Source organism: Ipomoea nil, unplaced genomic scaffold (assembly GCF_001879475.1).
Source record: "Ipomoea nil cultivar Tokyo-kokei standard unplaced genomic scaffold, Asagao_1.1 scaffold2283, whole genome shotgun sequence".
Classification (NCBI taxonomy): Eukaryota; Viridiplantae; Streptophyta; class Magnoliopsida; order Solanales; family Convolvulaceae; genus Ipomoea; species Ipomoea nil.
Genome location: NW_017618711.1, coordinates 3,353,955 through 3,375,371, shown reverse-complemented (window position 1 = coordinate 3,375,371; position 21,417 = coordinate 3,353,955). Strand labels below are relative to the sequence as shown.

The 21,417-nt window shown below is 41.6% G+C and overlaps 1 long non-coding RNA gene across 1 annotated transcript in view; it reads left to right on the top strand.

The window, feature by feature from the left end:
• The window catches only part of LOC109151115, a 68,353-nt gene extending 47,584 nt beyond the window's left edge, over positions 1–20,769 (top strand). Inside the window, exon 3 of the long non-coding RNA XR_002049259.1 lies at positions 20,559–20,769. This is a non-coding gene — a long non-coding RNA (uncharacterized LOC109151115). The remainder of the gene's footprint in view (positions 1–20,558) is intronic.
• Positions 20,770–21,417: the final 648 nt, after the last annotated feature.

The following is a 21,417-nucleotide window of genomic DNA, read 5'->3' as shown; positions in this document are numbered from 1 at the left end:
GCCCAAGCCCACTTATTTGACACCTTTATTGTTACTCAATAGTTTCGTTGTCCTCCTCAAGGGCAAATTATATCGTGCACCGCGGTGCATAATCGATTATGCACTGCGCGTCAGACAATACAATGTGTCTAAACCGACACTGTCAAAACAACGTCGTTTTATTTAATTAAAAGAAACAGAATCTTCGCAAAAAATAACTCTGTTCTTCAGTTTCATTTTGTATACACTGTAGTTTCAGTTCAACACAACTACAGTTTCATTTCGATATAACTACAGTTTCATTCAATATTTATACACTCAAATATGTGAAAATGTTTTTTAATTTTATTTTATATACACTATAATTTCATTAAAACACAACTACATGATCATTTGAATATAATTACAGCTTCATTGTACAATATACTGTAGTTTCATTTCACCACAACTACAGTATCATTTTGATATAACTGTAGTTTCATTTGATAATATAAAAATAATACATGAGGCAGTGTCGATTTAAACACATTGTACTGTCTGACACGCGGTGCATAATCGATTATGATATAAGGATCCCTCCTCAAGTATGGAATGTACCTTGGTCCTTGGACAAGGGTGTTGAAAGTAATGTTGCACCACTTCATGCTTCTTGGGGACCAAACCCTCATATTAGGGACCATTGCATCTCGCTTTTTAACTGAGAGCATTATATATATATATATATATATATATATATATATATATATATATATAGAGAGAGAGAGAGAGAGAGAGAGAGAGTGTGTATGAGATAGAGTTAATTTTATTTTTGGTCCTAAATTTATAAGTGTCATTCAACTTTTAGGCTTTTTCTTCAGAACACGTCTTTTAGTTCTAGTATTATTGTGGCATGACCATTTTTTATCCTTTATTAACAAAATCGTTTAAATTCACTTAAACACAAGAACATTTCGGTGCAACTGAACGGTGCTATCTAATTAAACACCAAAAGGTGCAGTGTAATTAAGCACTGAAAGGTGGTATGTATGTTATGCATTAAGCAGTGCTATGTTAACCACCGAACGGTGGTGCTTTGTTAAGCATCGAGAGGTGTTTTATCGAAAGGTATCACTTTTTGGTGCTTGACTTTTCGGCGAGCACCTATTGTTGCATGACTGAATGGTGCGGACTTCTCGGTCACAAACTTCTTGTTATGTACCCTTTGGGTTTCACCATCCAATGTATATTCTAGAAAGCATTAATTCCGATATGTAGAAATTAGTTTCAAATTAATTCCAATTTTAATGTTAAGAATTAAGGTTTGTAACCACTGTGTTAATTTCCAGATTAAAATATGCCCATTATGGAGATTACAAATCTGATTTTAAATCATATGTTAATGTCATTGTTTAATGCTAATTATTTGAACATCTCATATAAATACCTTGGTGTTGAAAATTTGTTTTGAGTGCTGATTTTAGAATATCAAAACTTTGATTTTCCTCTCTCTTAAGAAAATCCTTCTTTCTACCTTTGAAAAATTTTGGACAACACATTGATATAAATTTTCGAAATGTTCACATATTGTTCTAATTAGTCGAAAGCATTATTTTTTAGTGCTAAAAAATAATATTGTGATCCATTTTATCCTGTGCGACAGACGCTACAAAGCTTCTAGCACACTCGAGAGGTATCGAATTGATTTTAAGAAAAGAGTATGTTACACATGACTTGGATTTCCCTTGTTTAGTATAGGTGACCTTTAGGGATTGTTTTCTAAAATATTGAATCCCACTATTATTTATATTGTTTATATTAATTGATTTATCAACTTATTCTTTCCTCCAATCTTAAAACCAATCAATCTGAATAAGTCGATGGCTTCCACTAATGTGAAAGTCGAAATGTGAATGCTGATAGTGGTGCACATTCGAATGACAGTACACTGGTTGTCATCACGCAAGGGGTTAAACCTATGGTATAGGTTCCTGTGATAATACCATCTAGTTCGGGTGAAAGGCCTTGGAAACTCAATGGAATGGAAATTCAAAAGGTGGCAATAGAAAATGTTGTTCTACCTAGTGACTCTCGGCTTGACACGGTTCTTGACTGAGATGGTTCCTAGTGAAAAGGATCATGAGTCTAACGTGCAAAATGTTAGCGCAATGGAAGCTTGAAAACATTCTTATTTCCTATGTCGAAACTACGTTTTGAATGTTTAGTGTGACTCACTATACAATGTGTACTGCAAATTGAAAACAACTAAAGAGCTATGGGAATCTTTGAACTTAAAGTATAAGAGTGAAGATGTTGGGACAAAGAAATATGCCATTAGCCGATTCCTTGATTAGAAGATGGTGGATCCCAAAATCGTCCTGAGTCAGGTTGAAGAGATCCAAATGATCTTCAATGATATGCTCGACGAAGAAATGATCATGAGTGAAGCCTTTCAAGTGGAATCGGATATCTACTTGTTACCTCCAGACTGGAAGGACTTAAAGAATTACCTAAAACATAAGCGGAAGGAAATGAATATCGAACAATTGATCCTCCGACTCAGGATTGATGAGGACAATAGGAAAAGTGATGGGAATGTTCTTTGTCACTAGTGGAGTCAAAGCCAATATTGTGGAACATGGTAAAAGCTCCAAGAACTCCAAGAAAGACAATAAAAAACTTGGTCTTGAGCCATTCAACGGAAAATGCTTTAATTGTGGTAAGATAGGTCACAAGTCGGCCGATTGCAAAGCACCTAAGAAGAAGAATAATAATTCTTAATCTAATGTGGTGCAAACCAAACAAAAAGAATCTGAAACCATCCTCTCAATTATGGTGAACAAGTTAAACTTGGTCAGATCGAACCAAACAGAATGGCCATTGACACTGGTGCGACCCGACACCTTTGTTTTAACTGTGAACCGTTTACTACTTTCTTCGAGACGGCTATTGATGAAAAGGCATGGATGGGGAATTCTACTCAATTTGCTGTGGAAGGCATGGGCAATGTGGCTATCAAGATCACCTCTAGAAAATAGTTGATTTTGAACAACATTTTGTACGTTTCGGAGTTGCGGAATAACTTGGTTTCTAGTTCATTGCAAAACAAGAACGGCTCCAGGTAGTTTTTGAGTCAAACAAGGTTCTTTTGTCTAAATCTAGAATGTATGTAGGCAAGGGTTATGTACTAGATGAACTTTTTAAGATTGATGTAAAAACCTTAATTATTAAAAGTGTTATTAATTCTGTTTATTTGATTGAGTCTTCGTGTTGTGGCATGATAGACAATGTAATGTTAATTTTAATTTTATATGTAGATTAATTAACTTGGACCATACTCTTGCATTTTAAATAAACAATAATCATAAATATGAAATTTGTGTTGAGGCAAAACTAACAAAAATTTCTTTTAAATTGATTGAAAGAAATACGGAACCACTTGAATTAATCCATACTGTTCTATGTGATTTTAGATCAATTCAAATAAGCCGGTGGTAATAAATATTATTCCACCTTTATCAATGATAGCACACTACACTGCTATGTGTATTTACTTAAGAGTAAAGACGAAGCCATTGATAAATTCATTCTTTACAAACCAACATAATCATAGAATTAAGGTGGTTAGAAGTGATCGATGTGGTGAATTTGAAACAACTATTGGTGATTACTTCTAATAAAATATATAGATCCGAAGTATGTACGAATTGAATGTTCTTGAAAGCTTCTGGATATTAAATTAGATGAATTCATAATCTCTAAATAATCTAGAGAAAAGTAGAGAAAAATGTCATTTTGTTGCACTAACTGTTGTGGAGTCTTGAATGGCTGCCTTTGTCGTTGAATGGTTAGGGACTTTATATAGGTGAAGGCCCTAACCCTTCATAAATAAAATATTTCCCAATGGGACACTTGACCCTGACCTGAATACCGAGCAGATGCCAAGAACGTATAGGGAGGTAAACCTGCGGAATAATCTCTATCAACTGCACAAGCGTATGACAGCGTATTCACCTCAATTGAATGATGTTGTCGAACGTAAAAATTGCACATTGAAAGATATGATGAATGCGCTGTTGATAGGTTCAGACTTACTTCAAAATATGTACCGTGAGACGGTCTTGGCAAGCAATTACCTTTTAAATAGGATTCCTCGCAAGAAATTTGATAAGACTACTTACGAGTTGTGGAAAGGTAGGAATTGAAATTGTCCTACCAACACTTGAAAATGTGGGGGTGTCTTGCTAATGTGTTGGTGTCAATAACTAAAAAAAAAAATAGGTTTTAAGATGGTAAACAATATTTTTATTGACTATGCACAAAATATTATTGCTTATCGGTTCTTAATACAAGAGTCCCACGTTCTAGACGTACATAAGAACACGATAACTGAATCGAGAAATGCATCATTAATTGAAGGTGTATTTCTGTGTAATTCCAATGAGGGATCTAATACGTCAAAGTGAACATTTGACGAAACTATGGATAATAAGAGTGGAGTGTCTGAAAAGGAACCCGAGATCAAGCCTAGACGTAGCAAACACGTTAGTATCGAAAAACCCTTTTGGTCTAGATTTTCTAATTTGTTTGTTAGAAAACGAGTCTCTCACGTATTTAGAACTCGTGACTTCTACGGAATGACCAATGTTGAAACACGATAAAAAAAGTAGAGTAGATTCTATCTTACAAAATCATACTTGGGAATTGCTTGATCTTCTTCTGGGTAGTAAACCATTACGATCCAAATGGGTCTTTATACGAAAGATGAAACCGGACGGTTGGATTGAAAAGTATAAGGCCAAAACTGTAATTAAAGGACGACACATGCAATGTGAGGGTTATGATTACTTTGACACTTTTCTCCTGTGATGAGAATAAAACCCATTAGAATGATACTTGCCATAGCCCCGATGCGTAACTTGAAAGTTCATTAAATGGATGTGACAGCTTTTTTGAATGGCGAGTTATATGAGAAAATCTATATGGAACAACCTGAGGGTTTTGTGGCTTCGAACCAAGAGAAGAAAGTCTGTAAATTAGTGTAATCGTTGTATGGTTTGAAACAACTACCTAAGTAATGGTACGAACTTTTTTACCATGAAATGATGACAAATGAGTTTAGTATAAACAAAAGTGACAAATGTGTCTATGTAAAGAATACGATAGATAGTTATGTCATTCTTTGTTTATATGTGGATGATATACTCATCGTTGGTAGTAACGATCAAATGATCAAATCTACAAAAAAATATGTGAAATTTGATATTTGACATGAAGGATATGGGTTTGGCAGATTTAATCCTTGGGATTAAAATCATTAGAAGAACATATGGTCTCGTGTTAAGCCAATATCATTATATTGTTAAAATACTTGCAAAATTCGAACAAAGATGATAATCAATTGGCTAGGATACCGTTTGATAGTAACATACACCTATCCAAAAATGACTATGAGTGTATTTCTCAAGTAAAATGTGCTAGGATTGTTAGAAATTTGATGTATGTATCTAAAGAGTTGTACTAGGTCAGATATTGTCTTTGCGGTTAACTAGCTCAGTAGATATATGAGTAAACTTGGTACTATACAACATATCCTATTGTACAAGAAGGGTATAACGACACTAATCGTATATTAAATATCAAGGACTCCAAGTTCACGAGTGGCAACGTGTTCACGTTAGCCAATGCAACCGTATCATAGAAATCCTCAAAAAATTTTTGATAGCAATGGAATATGGTCTAATAATCTTGGACAAGTGTTGCGAAGAGGTTGAATGGCTACGCCATTTTCTTAAGGACATTCCTAGTTAAGAAAAACCAATACCTCCAATTTGTGTGCATTGCAATAGTCAAACTGCAACTGGAAGGGTACAGAGTACCATGTATAATGGTAACTCTAAATATATACTCCCTCCATCCCATTTTACCTGTCTTACTTTCCTTTTTAGTTTGTCCCAAAATAGTGTCACCTTTCTAAAATTGAACATAACTATCACTCTAGATTTCCCAATTTAACCTTTTGACTTTTCAAATTTCTAGAGGTAAGTACAATTGTACATTTTACAAACAACACCTACTTTTGAAGGACAAAATTTGAAAGTTAGTAACATTTCTTTTGTTGTATTAAAACCCATGCAAAAAGCAAGTAAGACAATCAATTAGGGACGGAGGGAGTTCGTTATAAACATAATACCATTAAACAACTTTTCACAACGAGTGTTATCTCTGTTGACTACGTGAGGTCAAATGATAATATAGTGGATCCGCTAACCAAAGGGTTAAGCAAAGAGGTTCGAGAGAAGTTGACACGAGGAATACGACTAAAGCCCTTAGAATAAAAGTTCTATAGTGGATACCGAACCAACTTGGTACCTAGGTTCAATCGGACGAAGTGTTTCACCGTAGAGGTCTTGGACTCCCAACCACTCCTTGTTGAACAATGACTCCCGCGGGAGACTAGCATACTTAATGCTTTAATTATTCGAAGTGTCAGTTGGCATGAGTGAGTATGCGAGATACTCATAAAAGAATTACCTATGTGAGAGAGAAGTGGAATGCTTCAGATGAGAATTGATTAGGCTCAATTCTTTAAAAACTCTTGCAAAACCAGGAATGATGTTCCATGGACAAAATAGACACACCCATGAAAACATAACAAAACTTGGAATTGATCGATATATTAGGAGAAGGGACTCGGGACAAACCGACTCGGGGGTCCCGGCGTGATATGAAGGGCCTGGGAGACCCCAACTGGGTCCCTGGCGTAGACCTCGACTGAGGTCTACTACGTGGACCCCAGTTGGGGACGACCTCAGGGTAAGCCAAGGTTGGAGTCAACCTTGGCGTCGGCCACGGCCGGGGTCGACCTCGTGGTTGACCCCGGTTGGGGTCGGCCTCGGCCAGCTGAGGTTAGGTGGTCACGTGGGGCGTCCCTGCGTGACTCAGTCAACTAAGATCCAACCGCCCGCCCTATTCTCTTGGGTTCGATTAGGAGGATTATTTAGTATAAAAAGACATCTCCTTGTCTTGTTAGGGGATCTACACTTTATCTCACTATTAAACTCCTTGTAATTCCCATACAAGAGATTTTTAATACAATAGTTGTCCCCGCGGCATATACATTCATTGCCTTTTCCTATTTATTATTTATCGGGTTTAGTGATTCGGGTCTACCCAGGGGAATTAAATCCACCATTTGTGCTCTTGTTGAGAGTTGACGTACAAGCTCGAGTGTGCTCCATGTTCCACTAGTTATGGCAAGGTCGACGTCCAACTCTCGCGGCTCCCATAACACCCGTGCCTCCCCTACCGGGGGTGGCCTCAACGGGATCACCAGTCAGCAACGAACCTTTTCTTTAAGGTCGGCAGGTGACCTCAGAGATCACCTCACCAACCACCGCAATGGTGCGTTGGCCCCCCTTCTCCTCCAAATCTCGCTCTTTTCCGGGAGGGGGTAGCTGCCCTTCAGTAGGCCTCAGTGACACTGGCCCGCCTCGCGGAGGGGCTCGAAGGAGGTACTTGTGTCGGCTCGAAGGCCACCCGAAGGGTGCCGACCCCGCCTCCGCCTCTCACGAGAGACTGTAGCGCCCAAGCACATGACCACCTCGCGCGCCCGGCACCCAGGTTGAGGGGTAGGCCAACTTGCCCCGACCCCCCCATGCCGAGCCTTAATAGGGACGTCATCACCCACAGGCTCGTCGTCGACCCCACAATTAAGCCAGTGCAACAACGCGAGAGGTACCTCTCTGCGGAGAGGAAGGAGCTCATGAGGAGCTCTTGACATTCCCTAACTGTAGTATCGAGGGGACGCCCCCACTCACTACTACGGAACCTACTCGGCCCAACTCCTCAACCTTGGTCCCGAAGAAATCTCCAAGAATGCTCGGGTGGAGGACCTCAAGAATTCCAATTCAGAAACTTACCTGGTCCTCCTCGTGCAAGCTCGAGCTCCCTACTGGCTAGACTACCTTAAGGAGTATAAGAAGACAGGCGTCCTCCCCAAGACGAGGTGGACCTACTTGGCTTGGCCCCTCAACATCGACCCCGAACACATCTCCAGGATAACTTGGGGGGAGGAACTCAAGAAATCTACTTCGGAGGCCTACCCGGTCCTCCCCGTGTAAGCTCGAGCTCCCTCCCTACCTACTCCTCGAGGACACACTCCACGGAAGACCCTACAGCGGCACCCTACTGCGCTTTCTATACCCCAAAGAGGGTCACCAGGGAGACCCCATTCTCCTCGTCCTACGAATTTGAAGCCCGAACCGCTTCTGAGGTAGCCGTACCTTCCCCCCTGACAGAAGAATACGACCTCGACCTCAACAAGGGCAACCACCAAACCTCCTCATCGAGAATTACCAACACCAAGCTAAGGCCTACCGCGACACACGTGTCCGACCTCGTTACTCCCAGGTCGGCGACCACACTTAAAGGCGTGAGGCTAGCCAACCCTAGGAGGGGGGCAAGTTCGCAAAGGGTGTGAAGGCCCGTACGTGGTAGCGACTGTGGTCCGTATTGGCAGCTACAAGCTCAAGACGCCAAAAAGAGAGATGATAGATAGAGTACGGAACTCCGAGCACCCACTCAATTACTTCAAGTATTTCTATCTTCTAAGGTGGTTCGTCCCCTTAACATTGATAAAAGTAGTAAAAATTCATCGTAGACTCAATTTCACTACTAGGGGTGGAGGGTACCCATCCAACCTCTTCAGCTACCCTAAGGGGGCACGAGGCCCGACCTCGTTGGCTACCCGACAGAAGGGCCTAACGGCCCAAGTCTGGCAACTTGGGGCCGACAGGCTACCCTAAGGGGGCACGAGTCCCGACCTCGCGTACCAACCCCGACGGAAGAGCTTAACGGCCCAAGCACGGTGACTTGGGGCCGACGGGCTTACCCTAAGGGGGCACGAGGCCCCGACCTCGCGTACCAACCCCGACGGAAGAGCTTAACGGCCCAAGTCCCGTGACTTGGGGCCGACGGGCTTACCCTAAGGGGGCACGAGGCCTAACCTCGCGTACCAACCCCGACGGAAGAGCTTAATGGCCCAAGTCCGGTGACTTGGGGCCAACGGGCTTACCCAAATGGGGCACGAGGCCCGACCTCGCGTACCAACCCCAACGGAAGAGATTAACAGCCCAAGTCCGGTGACTTGGAGCCGACGGGCTTTCCCTAAGGGGGCACGAGGCCCGACCTCGCGTACCAACCCCGACGGAAGAGCTTAACGGACCAAGTCTGGTGACTTGGGGCCGACGGGCTACCCTAAGTGGGCACGAGGCCCGACCTCGTTCGCCACCCAATGGAAGAGTTCTTGGACCAAGGGGGTACCTTAACCAAGCAACTACACCTACCCAAAAAAACTACTAAAGCTAGTCCATGGCAAGAGGTCTAACCTCTAAGTAGAGCCCAAACTCCGGGTATGGGCCGAGGCAATGAGGATATTCATCAACTGAAGTCAAACACAGCCAAGGAGGGCGCAGGGGGACTCGAGCTTAGCTCTCCTAAGGCGACCTTAGCTGGGATTGTCCCGCCTAGAGGTGACCTCGACTGGGGTAGCTGTAACACCCCAGATTTTCAAGACATTTAAAACTTATAAAATAAAGGTGAAATCTCATTAAACCCCAAAACATAATACAAGAGTACGGGGTGCTATGCCACACCTGAGCTAGAGAACTCAGGTGCACAGGCTGACTAACTAATATCCTCAATAATGTAAATGCATAAGCATGGCACGCAGGCCAAAAGGGAAACTATCTACTTCTACGCTCCAAGTTCTAGCGCGCTCCAGTGACTTATTCTTCTGTGCCTGAAAGCCAAATATATCTGTTCAGCGAGATATGCTGGTAACCCACTCCAACGCGTTGAAATACAATACATATAGTTATATACATAGATATACGAAAAGTCATTTCGAAGCATGAAGATATACCCTAAGAGACTCTAGCTTTCAAATCAGGGAACCGACTCGACAAATAGGGGTACACACAATCAACAGTCATAATCAAGCATATACAATTCTCACATAGGGCACAGTTATAGATAAGCACAACCAATAATCACAATTAAGCATTACTAGCAAGAGCCCTATGGTCACGTTTCCATAACAGTCATATCATCAATTCTTCTCATCTCATCACATAGCACACTTTGTTGGCGCCACAGGACCAATCGCATGCCCATACATGAGGGTCAGCGCATATAGCTCTGACACGGCCCCGCAGCACCCTGCCCCGTCTCACAATACGGAGGGGTCGATCGCAACCGACCGATGAACCGCAGCTCTATATAATATTTATATACCTGACCGGTCTTTACCAGCCTGGTTAACAGTTGGGATGGTTCTCAACCCATTCAACTGCCCGTATAGTGGACCTTTGTCCTATATAATATTTATATTCCTGACCGGTCTCTACCAGCCTGGTTAACAGTTGGGATGGTTCTCAACCAATTCAACTGCCCGTATAGTGGACCTTAGTCCTATATAATATTTATATACCTGACCGGTCTCTACCAGCCTGGTTAACAGCCGGTATGGTTCTCAGCCCACCCGACTGCCCGTATAGCCCGATTGATCTCAACCAAATTGGGGTAACATGCACACATAACACATAGCAAGCACATGCAACCCATATTAGCACATTGGGAAGGGGGAGGAAACGTATAACAAAACCTATGCGTGACCCTTCACATTTTAAGAATAGTCCTAAGGGGTTCATACTTCTTTCACCTAGGTCAACGGGATACCAATTCAACTAGCATGCAATATATAAGACTCATACGACCTACGAACGGTACCCGAAAATCAAACTAGACATAGGCACGATAGACGGAGTCCGTTGGGACACCACGGGGGTCGGGGGAACATCAAACGGGGAAGCCGGGGTCCCGAAGTGTGGGAATTTCCAGCGGGTAGCCGGTGGGTGGGGGTTCACCCGCCGGCTGCCCGCCGGTATTTACTGTTCCGGGCAGCTACCCGCTGCCGGAGCTTCCCTTTTTGGCCGCGGGTAGGTGGCGGGTCCCCTACCCCCACCTAACCCCTACTGACTCTTTTCACCAAAAAACGCCCCGGGAACCTTTGTGGAACCTGAAACCATGCTTAGACACTTTCAAACGCAATTGATAACACACGTAGACAATTAACGGATCAAAATCAAGAAACAAACGGCACATAACCTATCATGCTTTTCTAAACATAATAAACACCCAATCATGCGAAATCCCACCCAATATACCAAGAATAATACCATACGAATTCCACGATATAACCTAGGGTTCTAATTATTTTTAAATCAACAAGAACACAATTCATCTTCCAAAATCAAGATTCGGTAGGAATATCATATAACTATCAAGAACCTCATATAATCATTAAGAACATCAAGAACACCATGTAATTATCAAGAACGTCATATAATCATCAAGAACACCATAATTATCAAGAACCTTTCATCATCAAGATCACCCATGGAAATCATCCCACCAATCATCAATAATAATATCACAAATCATCAATACACAATAATATGGGGAAATCCTAAGAGGGGAATCATAACTAAGAAAATAGGTTTTGTTGAGACATGGGTTACCTCTTAGCCTTAATTAATTCCTTGGCTATGAAGGGTCTTCCTTTAAGCTTTCTTCTTTCTTGATTTCTCCTAAGGGGATTCTTGGAACTTCTTGTGTGGTGAGAGATTATTGTGGTGAAAGATCTAGGTGCCTTCTATATCCCTATTTATATATTTAAGACTCCTAATTAGAGCCTGAATGGTATGGGTTTACTAATTCTATTCCTTATAGGACTAAGGACTTGTTTTAGGGATAAGGGTCCATGGCCCATAGTGGACCATATTAATTAATTAAAGAGGATCCTAATCATAATCTGAATAGTAAAAGGCCTACTTCCTTTATTCCTAATAGGCCTAAGATTCTCATTTAGGCAAGGGTCCACGGTTCATGGTGGACCTCATTAATTAATTAAAGGGAAACCTAACCGAATTAAATCATATTTAATTATTATTCACGGGATTAATTAAATAATTAATCCGGGATTGAAGGCCGTAACACGAGGTGTTACACTCTCCCCCCCCCCCCCCCCCCTTACGAGAAGCTTCGTCCCCGAAGCTTAGAAATCATTGCGGGGGTAGCGAGTCAAAGGTAGTACGGTGGTCCTATAGAGAAAGTATTATGCAGGGAAACTGTATAATTGTATGTCTTTGTGTGCTGGGTTTTTGGGAGCGATTAGGTTTAAAGGGCTAAGAGAGTGGGTTTCAAACCTAAGGACAAAGTGAATTTAGGAATTAGGATCAAAGTTTTCAAGGTCGCAACTTAGGGTGTGAGGTTGCCACCTTGTATGGAATCGTTAAAATAGGGAATCAAGAATGTGGTTTGAAGGGTAGAAAGGGTTTTGAAATAAGGAGGGGGCCGATTTCCTGAGAGAGGGAAAGGAATTCGGCTAGGATGGGTTAAGGGTTCTCGATTTTAAGTGACTATTCTGGTTTGATGCTTTGATCCCGACGTATTGACGAACTGATGATCCTTCTTCCTTGGTGTTGGCACTTGCTTGACTTTAAGATCCTTGTTAGACCTTGCTTCCCGGGCTAAAGTTTCATCCTTCTCTCCTATCTTGAGGGAATCTCCCGTGATGATTTAACACTTACTTCGTTAATGCGTCCAAGGTCTTGACCAAGTTTGGTCAACCAAGCCGATCTCTTAGGGCGCACTTCCCAAATTCTTCCCAAAGTCTCTTGGGAGTCGATAAGCTTTGGGTTGACTTTTTCTTATTGAATTTCATCTCTTCTTTAGTGAGTGAAATTCTTAGTAAGACTTCATGTCTTCTCCGAGGTTCGGCTTGTTGTGCCCTTTTGTGTTACTTTTAATGATGAAGGTGTCCTTGCATGCTCTTTTTCTTCTTGAAGCGCAGTTGGTTACCTAATCTCGTTGTGGAATGACTCGGTGAGTTTACGAGTCATCTCATTTCCTTGTGGGTCCTTAATGACCCTTGAGATCTTGGCACAAATGTGCTCTTTACTTTTTGCCTAGCACCACAGGCTACGTCGTTCTTGATTCCATACAACTTGTAAGGAGTCCTCTGATTTGCTTGAATGATATCCATGGTTTGGAGGAGTCCCAATCCATCCTTAGAATTTTGACTTTTAAGGCCTTTGTGAGTCCTTAGCACGAGTTCCCAACTCGTCTCCTTGGTCTGCACAATCCTTTATGCCAATCATCCCTAGTCGGTTGCATCGTAGAATCCAACTTCAACTCCACGTGTAATGCAATTGGTTGTGCTTTTCCGACGGTGTCTTGCGTGTCAAGGTCTTTTACCGATGACACAATGTTTGGGCGACCCATGGTTCCTTACCCAAGACTCGCGTTCATCAATCGAGGCACACAAGTGCACTACGAATCAATAAAACGAGGGGTTAAGAAATCAGCACATTGTACCAGTGGGCGCGAGGTGGGCGGTCGTCCGCCTGCCAAGCTCCTGTCAGGGACCCGTCAAGGTCCCGTCCAGGACCCGTTAGGGTCCCATCAAGGTCCCGTTGGGGACCCGCGGGAAGGTGACTAGGAAGAGTGAATTTCTTCGGGAAAAATCCCAAGAATGCACCGATTCAAGTCCCGACAAGCCCCATGCCCATGTGCACAATAAAAAGGTACTTGAATACATAGGATGACCCATCTTATAGTTTTATTGATCCTTAAGTACGAGTTATAGATGAGTCAAGACTCTCGCATGTTCTTTCCGTTCAGTAGGTCGGGTCCGGTTTCCAATTAGCAACCTCGTCACCTTCACCGGGAAGTTGGTTATAAGCCAACTTTGTCTTTTTCTTGCTTGATTGATGACAAGCCTTCTTGGTTTTTCTTGGAGTTCGGCTTGTCGCTCGTTCTTTATTCAATCCTTTGGTGACCAAGTGCTTGGTGATGTGTTTCTCTTCCTTGGAATGCATTTGATTGACTGCCCTTTGACGTCGCATGGTGTTTTGGCCATTTTGTGTGTTACATGTACTTCTTACGGTGCCTTAAAACCATCAAGGTCCTTGTTCCAAGGTAAGGCCCTTATTGCCGGGAGGCTCTAGTTGTATGATACTTTCTATGCGTCTGTGTAAATCTTGCATTGCACTCCGTATAGGTAATGCCTCCAAATTTTCAGTGCGAATACGATGGCGGCTAGCTCGAGGTCGTGGGTGGGGTATTTTCTTCGTGGGTTTTGAGTTGCCTAGACGCGTATGCTATTACCTTGCCTTTTTGCATTAGCACGCACCCCAACCCCTTTTTGGACGCGTCACTGAAGACCTCGAACCCTTCCACCCCGGAGGGGATAGCTAGTACGGGTGCCATGGTTAACTTATCCTTCAATTCCTGAAAGGCTGCGACGCAGTTGTCGTCCCATCGGAAAGGGGTCTCCTTTTTCATGAGTTTAATGAGAGGTTGGGCTATCTTGGTAAAGTCGGGTACAAACCTCCTGTAGTAGCCAGCCAAGCCCAGGAAGCTTCGGACCTCTGAAAGTGAGTTCGGTGTGGACCATTCCTTAACGGCCTGGGCTTTGGTGGGGTCCACCTTAATTCCTTCTTTGGTTATTACGTGGCCTAGGAAGGTCACGCTGTCTTTCCAGAATTCGCATTTGGAGAACTTAGCGCATAGCTGGTGCTCTCTTAGAGTTTGTAAGGTTATGCGGAGGTGCCTTTCATGTCCTTCCTTGTTTCATGAGTAGCCTAGGATGTCGTCAATGGATACAATGACGAAGTCATCCAGGTGGGGTCGGAATACTCGGTTCGTGAGGTCCATGAGTATGGCGGGTGCGGGGTGGAGTCGTCCTTGTAGCCGTGCCCCTAGGTACTCTTAGTTGAACCCCCGGTTGTTGCCCATAAGTTCTTTGTGGACCTATCAAAGATCAACCTCGTGTCTTGAAGTAGAACGAGGCTATCTCTACGTGGCGTTCCTCTGGGCATTGTCCTAACCCGAGGATTTTGTTGAAGGTTCGGATTCATTCTTCGAGGAGTGTGGGATCCTTGATTGTCTTCTTATTGGCGCCATGCTGCTGGTTTTCAGGGTCAATATTTATTGTAATGATGAGTCAGTGTGCTGCACCCTTACCCTGGTGTGGTAAGCGTAGGGGGAGTTCCTTTAGAGAGGGATAAAGTGAGGGGAGGTTATGTGTAGGTTTCACAATCTCACTGCGCGTCCTAAGATTCCTGAATCCTATGTTCCTTAATACCTAGAGTTCAAGCCTAATGTCCTAAAGTCCGGTCTTAAGAGTCTTATCCTAGGGTCAAACTTAGCCTCTGATACCAACTGTAACACCCCAGATTTTCAAGACATTTAAAACTTATAAAATAAAGGTGAAATCTCATTAAACCCCAAAACATAATACAAGAGTACGGGGTGCTATGCCACACCTGAGCTAGAGAGCTCAGGTGCACAGGCGAACTAACTAATATCCTCAATAATGTAAATGCATAAGCATGGCACGCAGGCCGAAAGGGAAACTATCTACTTCTACGCTACAAGTTCTAGCACGCTCCAGTGACTTATTCTTCTGTGCCTGAAAGCCAAATATATCTGTTCAGCGAGAGATGCTGGTAACCCACTCCAACGCGTTGAAATACAATACATATAGTTATATACATAGATATACGAAAAGTCATTTCGAAGCATGAAGATATACCCTAAGAGACTCTAGCATTCAAATCAGGGAACCGACTCGACAAATAGGGGTACACACAATCAACAGTCATAATCAAGCATATACAATTCTCACATAGGGCACAGTTATAGATAAGCACAACCAATAATCACAATTAAGCATTACTAGCAAGAGCCCTATGGTCACGTTTCCATAACAGTCATATCATCAATTCTTCTCATCTCATCACATAGCACACTTTGTTGGCGCCACAGGACCAATCGCATGTCCATACATGAGGGTCAGCGCATATAGCTCTGACACGGCCCCGCAGCACCCTGCCCCGTCTCACAATACGAAGGGGTCGATCGCAACCGACCGATGAACCGCAGCTCTATATAATATTTATATACCTGACCAGTCTTTACCAGCCTGGTTAACAGTTGGGATGGTTCTCAACCCATTCAACTGCCCGTATTGTGGACCTTTGTCCTATATAATATTTATATACCTGACCGGTCTATACCAGCCCGGTTAACAGTTGGGATGGTTCTCAACCCATTCAACTGCCCGTATAGTGGACCTTAGTCCTATATAATATTTATATACCTGACCGGTCTCTACCAGCCTGGTTAACAGCCGGTATGGTTCTCAGCCCACCCGACTGCCCGTATAGCCCGATTGATCTCAACCAAATCGGGGTAACATGCACACATAACACATAGCAAGCACATGCAACCCATATTAGCACATTAGGAAGGGGGAGAAAACGTATAACAAAACCTATGCGTGACCCTTCACATTTTAAGAATAGTCCTAAGGGGTTCATACTTCTTTCACCTAGGTCAACGGGATACCAATTCAACTAGCATGCAATATATAAGACTCATACGACCTACGAACGGTACCCGAAAATCAAACTAGACATAGGCACGATAGACGGAGTCCGTTGGGACACCACGGGGGTCGGGGGAACATCAAACGGGGAAGCCGGGGTCCCGAAGTGTGGGAATTTCCAGCGGGTAGCCGGTGGGTGGGGGTTCACCCGCCGGTATTTACTGTTCCGGGTAGCGGGTGCTCGGTGGGCAGCTGCCCGCTGCCGGAGCTCCCCTTTTTGGCCGCGGGTAGGTGGCGGGTCCCCTACCCCCACCTACCCCCCACTGACTCTTTTCACCAAAAAACGCCCCGGGAACCTTTGTGGAACCCGAAACCATGCTTAGATACTTTCAAACGCAATTGATAACACACGTAGACAATTAACGGATCAAAATCAAGAAACAAACGGCACATAACCTATCATGCTTTTCTAAACATAATAAACACCCAATCATGCGAAATCCCACCCAATATACCAAGAATAATACCATACGAATTCCACGATATAACCTAGGGTTCTAATTATTTTTAAATCAACAAGAACACAATTCATCTTCCAAAATCAAGATTCGGTAGGAATATCATATAACTATCAAGAACCTCATATAATCATTAAGAACATCAAGAACACCATGTAATTATCAAGAACGTCATATAATCATCAAGAACACCATAATTATCAAGAACCTTTCATCATCAAGATCACCCATGGAAATCATCCCACCAATCATCAATAATAGTATCACAAATCATCAATACACAATAATATGGGGAAATCCTAAGAGGGGAATCATAACTAAGAAAATAGGTTTTGTTGAGACATGGGTTACCTCTTAGCCTTAATTAATTCCTTGGCTATGAAGGGTCTTCCTTTAAGTTTTCTTCTTTCTTGATTTCTCCTAAGGGGATTCTTGGAACTTCTTGTGTGGTGAGAGATTATTGTGGTGAAAGATCTAGGTGCCTTCTATATCCCTATTTATATATTTAAGACTCCTAATTAGGGCCTGAATGGTATGGGTTTACTAATTCTATTCCTTATAGGACTAAGGACTTGTTTTAGGGATAAGGGTCCATGGCCCATAGTGGACCATATTAATTAATTAAAGAGGATCCTAATCATAATCTGAATAGTAAAAGGCCTACTTCCTTTATTCCTAATAGGCATAAGATTCTCATTTAGGCAAGGGTCCACGGTTCATGGTGGACCTCATTAATTAATTAAAGGGAAACCTAACCGAATTAAATCATATTTAATTATTATTCACGGGATTAATTAAATAATTAATCCGGGATTGAAGGCCGTAACACGGGGTGTTACAGTAGCCTCGGCTAAGTGTGGTCTAGAGCCCGATTCTCTCTAACAAGGAGGATACCTCATGAGCTCGTCCAAGAAGAGGACGCATCATGGGGGCCACCTCATGAGCTCGCCCAAGAAGAGGACGTAGCAAGGGGGTTACCTCATGAGCTCGCTCAAGAGGAGGACGCATCAAGGGGGCTACATCATGAGCTCGCCCAAGAAGAGGATCGCTACCTCTTGAGCTCACCCAAAAGTGAACTCAGAAATCACTGTCTCATACACGATGCGAAGGAGTCCAAGACTTGTTAGTGTTCTTGCGGAAGAGAATGAGTCCCGATCGTGATGAATCACACCAAAGTCGGCCAAAGAGGAAGGAGGCGGGGCGGACGTCTTCCCGTGGGCTTGGGGTCGACCTTCCACTCGAGCTACTCTCTTTCGTTGAAGAAGACTCACAACTCAGAGAGTGGGGGACTCATGATTGATATATTAGGAGAAATGACTAGAGGCAAATTGACCCGGGGGTCGCGGCGTGATGCGATGGGCCTGGGAGACTCCAACTGGGTCCCCGGCGTAGACCTCGGCTGAGGTCTACTCCGTGAACCCCAGTTGGGGATGACCTCTGTGGCGGCCAAGGTCAGAGTCAACCTCGGCGTCAGCCTCGGCCGGGGTCGACCTCGTGGTCGACCCCGGTTGGGGTTGGCCTCGGCCAGCTGAGGTTAGGCGGTCACGCGGGGCATCCTCGCGTGACTCGGTCAACTAAGATCCAACCGCCCGCCCTATTCTCTTGGGGTCGGTTGGGAGGATTATTTAGTATAAAAAGACATCTCCTTGTCTTGTTAGGGGATCTACACTTTATCTCACTATTACACTCCTTGTAATTCCCCTACAAGAGATTATTAATAGAACAGTTGTCCCCACGGCATATACTTTCATTGCCTTTTCCTATTTATTATTTATTGGGTTTAGTGATTCGGGTCTACCCCAGGGAATTAAATCCATCAGGAATGTTCCTATGTGAATATATCATCGTCTACACAAACAGTAGTACAGTTCAAAAATATCGTGTTCTACCGAGCAGCTAGTAGAGTAAATGTATCTTTACAAGGAAAAGTTCAAAGGATGACACATACCTTTCCTATGTAGGGATGAACTATTAAACATAGGCATAATGTTTTTCAATCCCGAAAAATCAGTTTCCATTCATGTGGGAGATTCTTGGTAATTTTTAGCAAAAATGGCATTGTATGTGTCTATTTTGTAGTACAAATATATGTGGGAACCACTTTTTATTGGGACGGATAAAAGTGGATCCAAGTTATGCTAAGTGAGACGAAAAAGTTGATATATTGTATGCTTAAAATAGATCATGAGTGAATGAGAAATTGATTCACAAAGTAAAACCATTTGATAAGTCGAATGTACCTTGCGGTGCTTTGTAAGCAAGTGCTTTAATTAAGCACTAAACGATGCTTTATAAATAAGTACCAAACGGTGATATGTAATTGAGAACCAAAAGGTGGTATGTAATTAAACACCAAAATGTGCTATGTATATTAAGCACTGAATGGTGCTATGTTAAGCACCAAACCGTGGCACTTTCTTAAGCACTACGAAGTGCTTTATTGAAAGGTAATCACCATTTCGATGAGCACGTCTTGGTGCATGATTGAACGGTGCGGACTTCCCCTCTTTGAACTTCTTGATATGTAACCTTCAAGTTTCACCATTTGGCGTACCATTTCTAGAACACGTTAATTATGATCCATAGAAATCAATTTTGAGCTAATTTCAATTTTAAATTTAAGAATTAACATTTGTAACTAATGTGTTAATTTCCAGATTAAATATGTCTGTTATGGAGGTTACAAATCTAATTTTGAATAAGATGTTAAATACCTTGGTTTTGGCAAACTGTTTTGAGTGTTGATTTTAGAATATGAAAACATTGATTCTCCCCTCTCCCCCTCGATTTTTTAAAACTGGCACTATACTTACTTCTCAGGAGGTCACCCATCATGTGACTGCTGTAAGTCAAACACGCTTAACCACAAAGTTCTTTGGCTATCTAGTTGCTATATCCTACTTAAAACCAATTGGTGATAAGTAGGTGGACATTAATCATTTAACCACATCCCTCCCATGTTAAGCCACATCATCATGTATCGAATCAAGTAGGGGCTGAACTCGACTAACCAGCCAACGCCCAACATTTTGTACCGTTGACCTGTGGAGATATTTTCTAAAAAATTAAATCCCGTTACTATTTATATTTTTTACATTTTTTACATAAATTGTTTTATCGAGTTATTATTCTTTCTTAAATGCAATATGCAAAATATATATATATATTATAAATTATTTCATTCAAAATTGTCTAAATTTCATTTTCTGACGCAACGACATAAATGTAAAATGTGTGAAAATTTATCCCATTAAAATAATAACATTCTAATATTCTTTCTAATTAATTTTTTTTTCAAACCGATATTCTATAAATGGGGTCATGTCAACTTCATTACAATTAAACAAGTACGAGAATTAGCTCCGCGCTTTCTGTTCAAATCACTGGACATTCTAATGGTGTCGTCTTCTACACCTTCATGGTATTTGATAATTTTCTCTTTACATGATTTTCATAGACTTAGTTTTTTAAACAAAAGTTATTTGTCCAAAATTTCATAAATATAAAAAAAAAAAAAATTGTATGATTTCTCCAAGAGCGCTATGAAATTTTTGATTCATATAGAATATATTTCTTTCTGTTAAATGAAAAAAAAAATTACTTGTTCTACCATCATCACTTGTTGCCAGGGGACGTTTGGTGTCTAATAATGAAGATAGTGGGAACAGACATCAATTAACTCCGCCCTCATCTTTCCAAGTATGTTGCTTTAATCTTTATTCACTTTTATATTAATTGTTCACTTTTTCTCTATTTGAATTTATGATGCTTTATGTTTATTTAATACTTTTTAAAAAAAATAATGATAAATTTGTGTAGAGCGTTTGGCATTCACATTCCTTTGAGCCTCGTCAATTTCAACAAGCTTTACCAATGTCTGATCAGTCGAATGCTATCAACTTACATCCAACATCCGAATCGGAATCATCAAGGTATATATGTTTTTTTTCTCTTTATATAAATATTTTTTTATCCCTGATCTCTTGATGATGAGGTTTGATTTCAATTGTAATATATGCTTATGCTAAGAATATTTTTGTTATATCTAAGTAAAATTAATTTCTATAATTTTCTTTTGTGTAACTTGGGTTATTAGGTGGTTAGGGTTTACAATATATAATTGATAAGATTGATGTTAAAAAAAAAATTTGGATATACTTGTATTCTTGTTTTTCTTTTTTTAACACATGCATCAAAGGAGGTTAATCTGTGGTCATTTTTTTATATGATTTATTTTTTTTAAACACATCTAAGAAGGTTAATATGTGATCCTTCTTTTATATGATATTTTATGCTCATGTTGTTCGATCACAAAATCTTTCATATATCGTTTTGTGCTTGATGCTATCATGATTCAACATGGGATGTGTAATCACTAAAAATGACTAAATTGGACATGTGTTGATCAAGCATTATATGGTTGCAAAATTTATCAATTGAAAGATTTCACTCAATTAGATATAATTACTTGAATTTTGGTTTAAAACT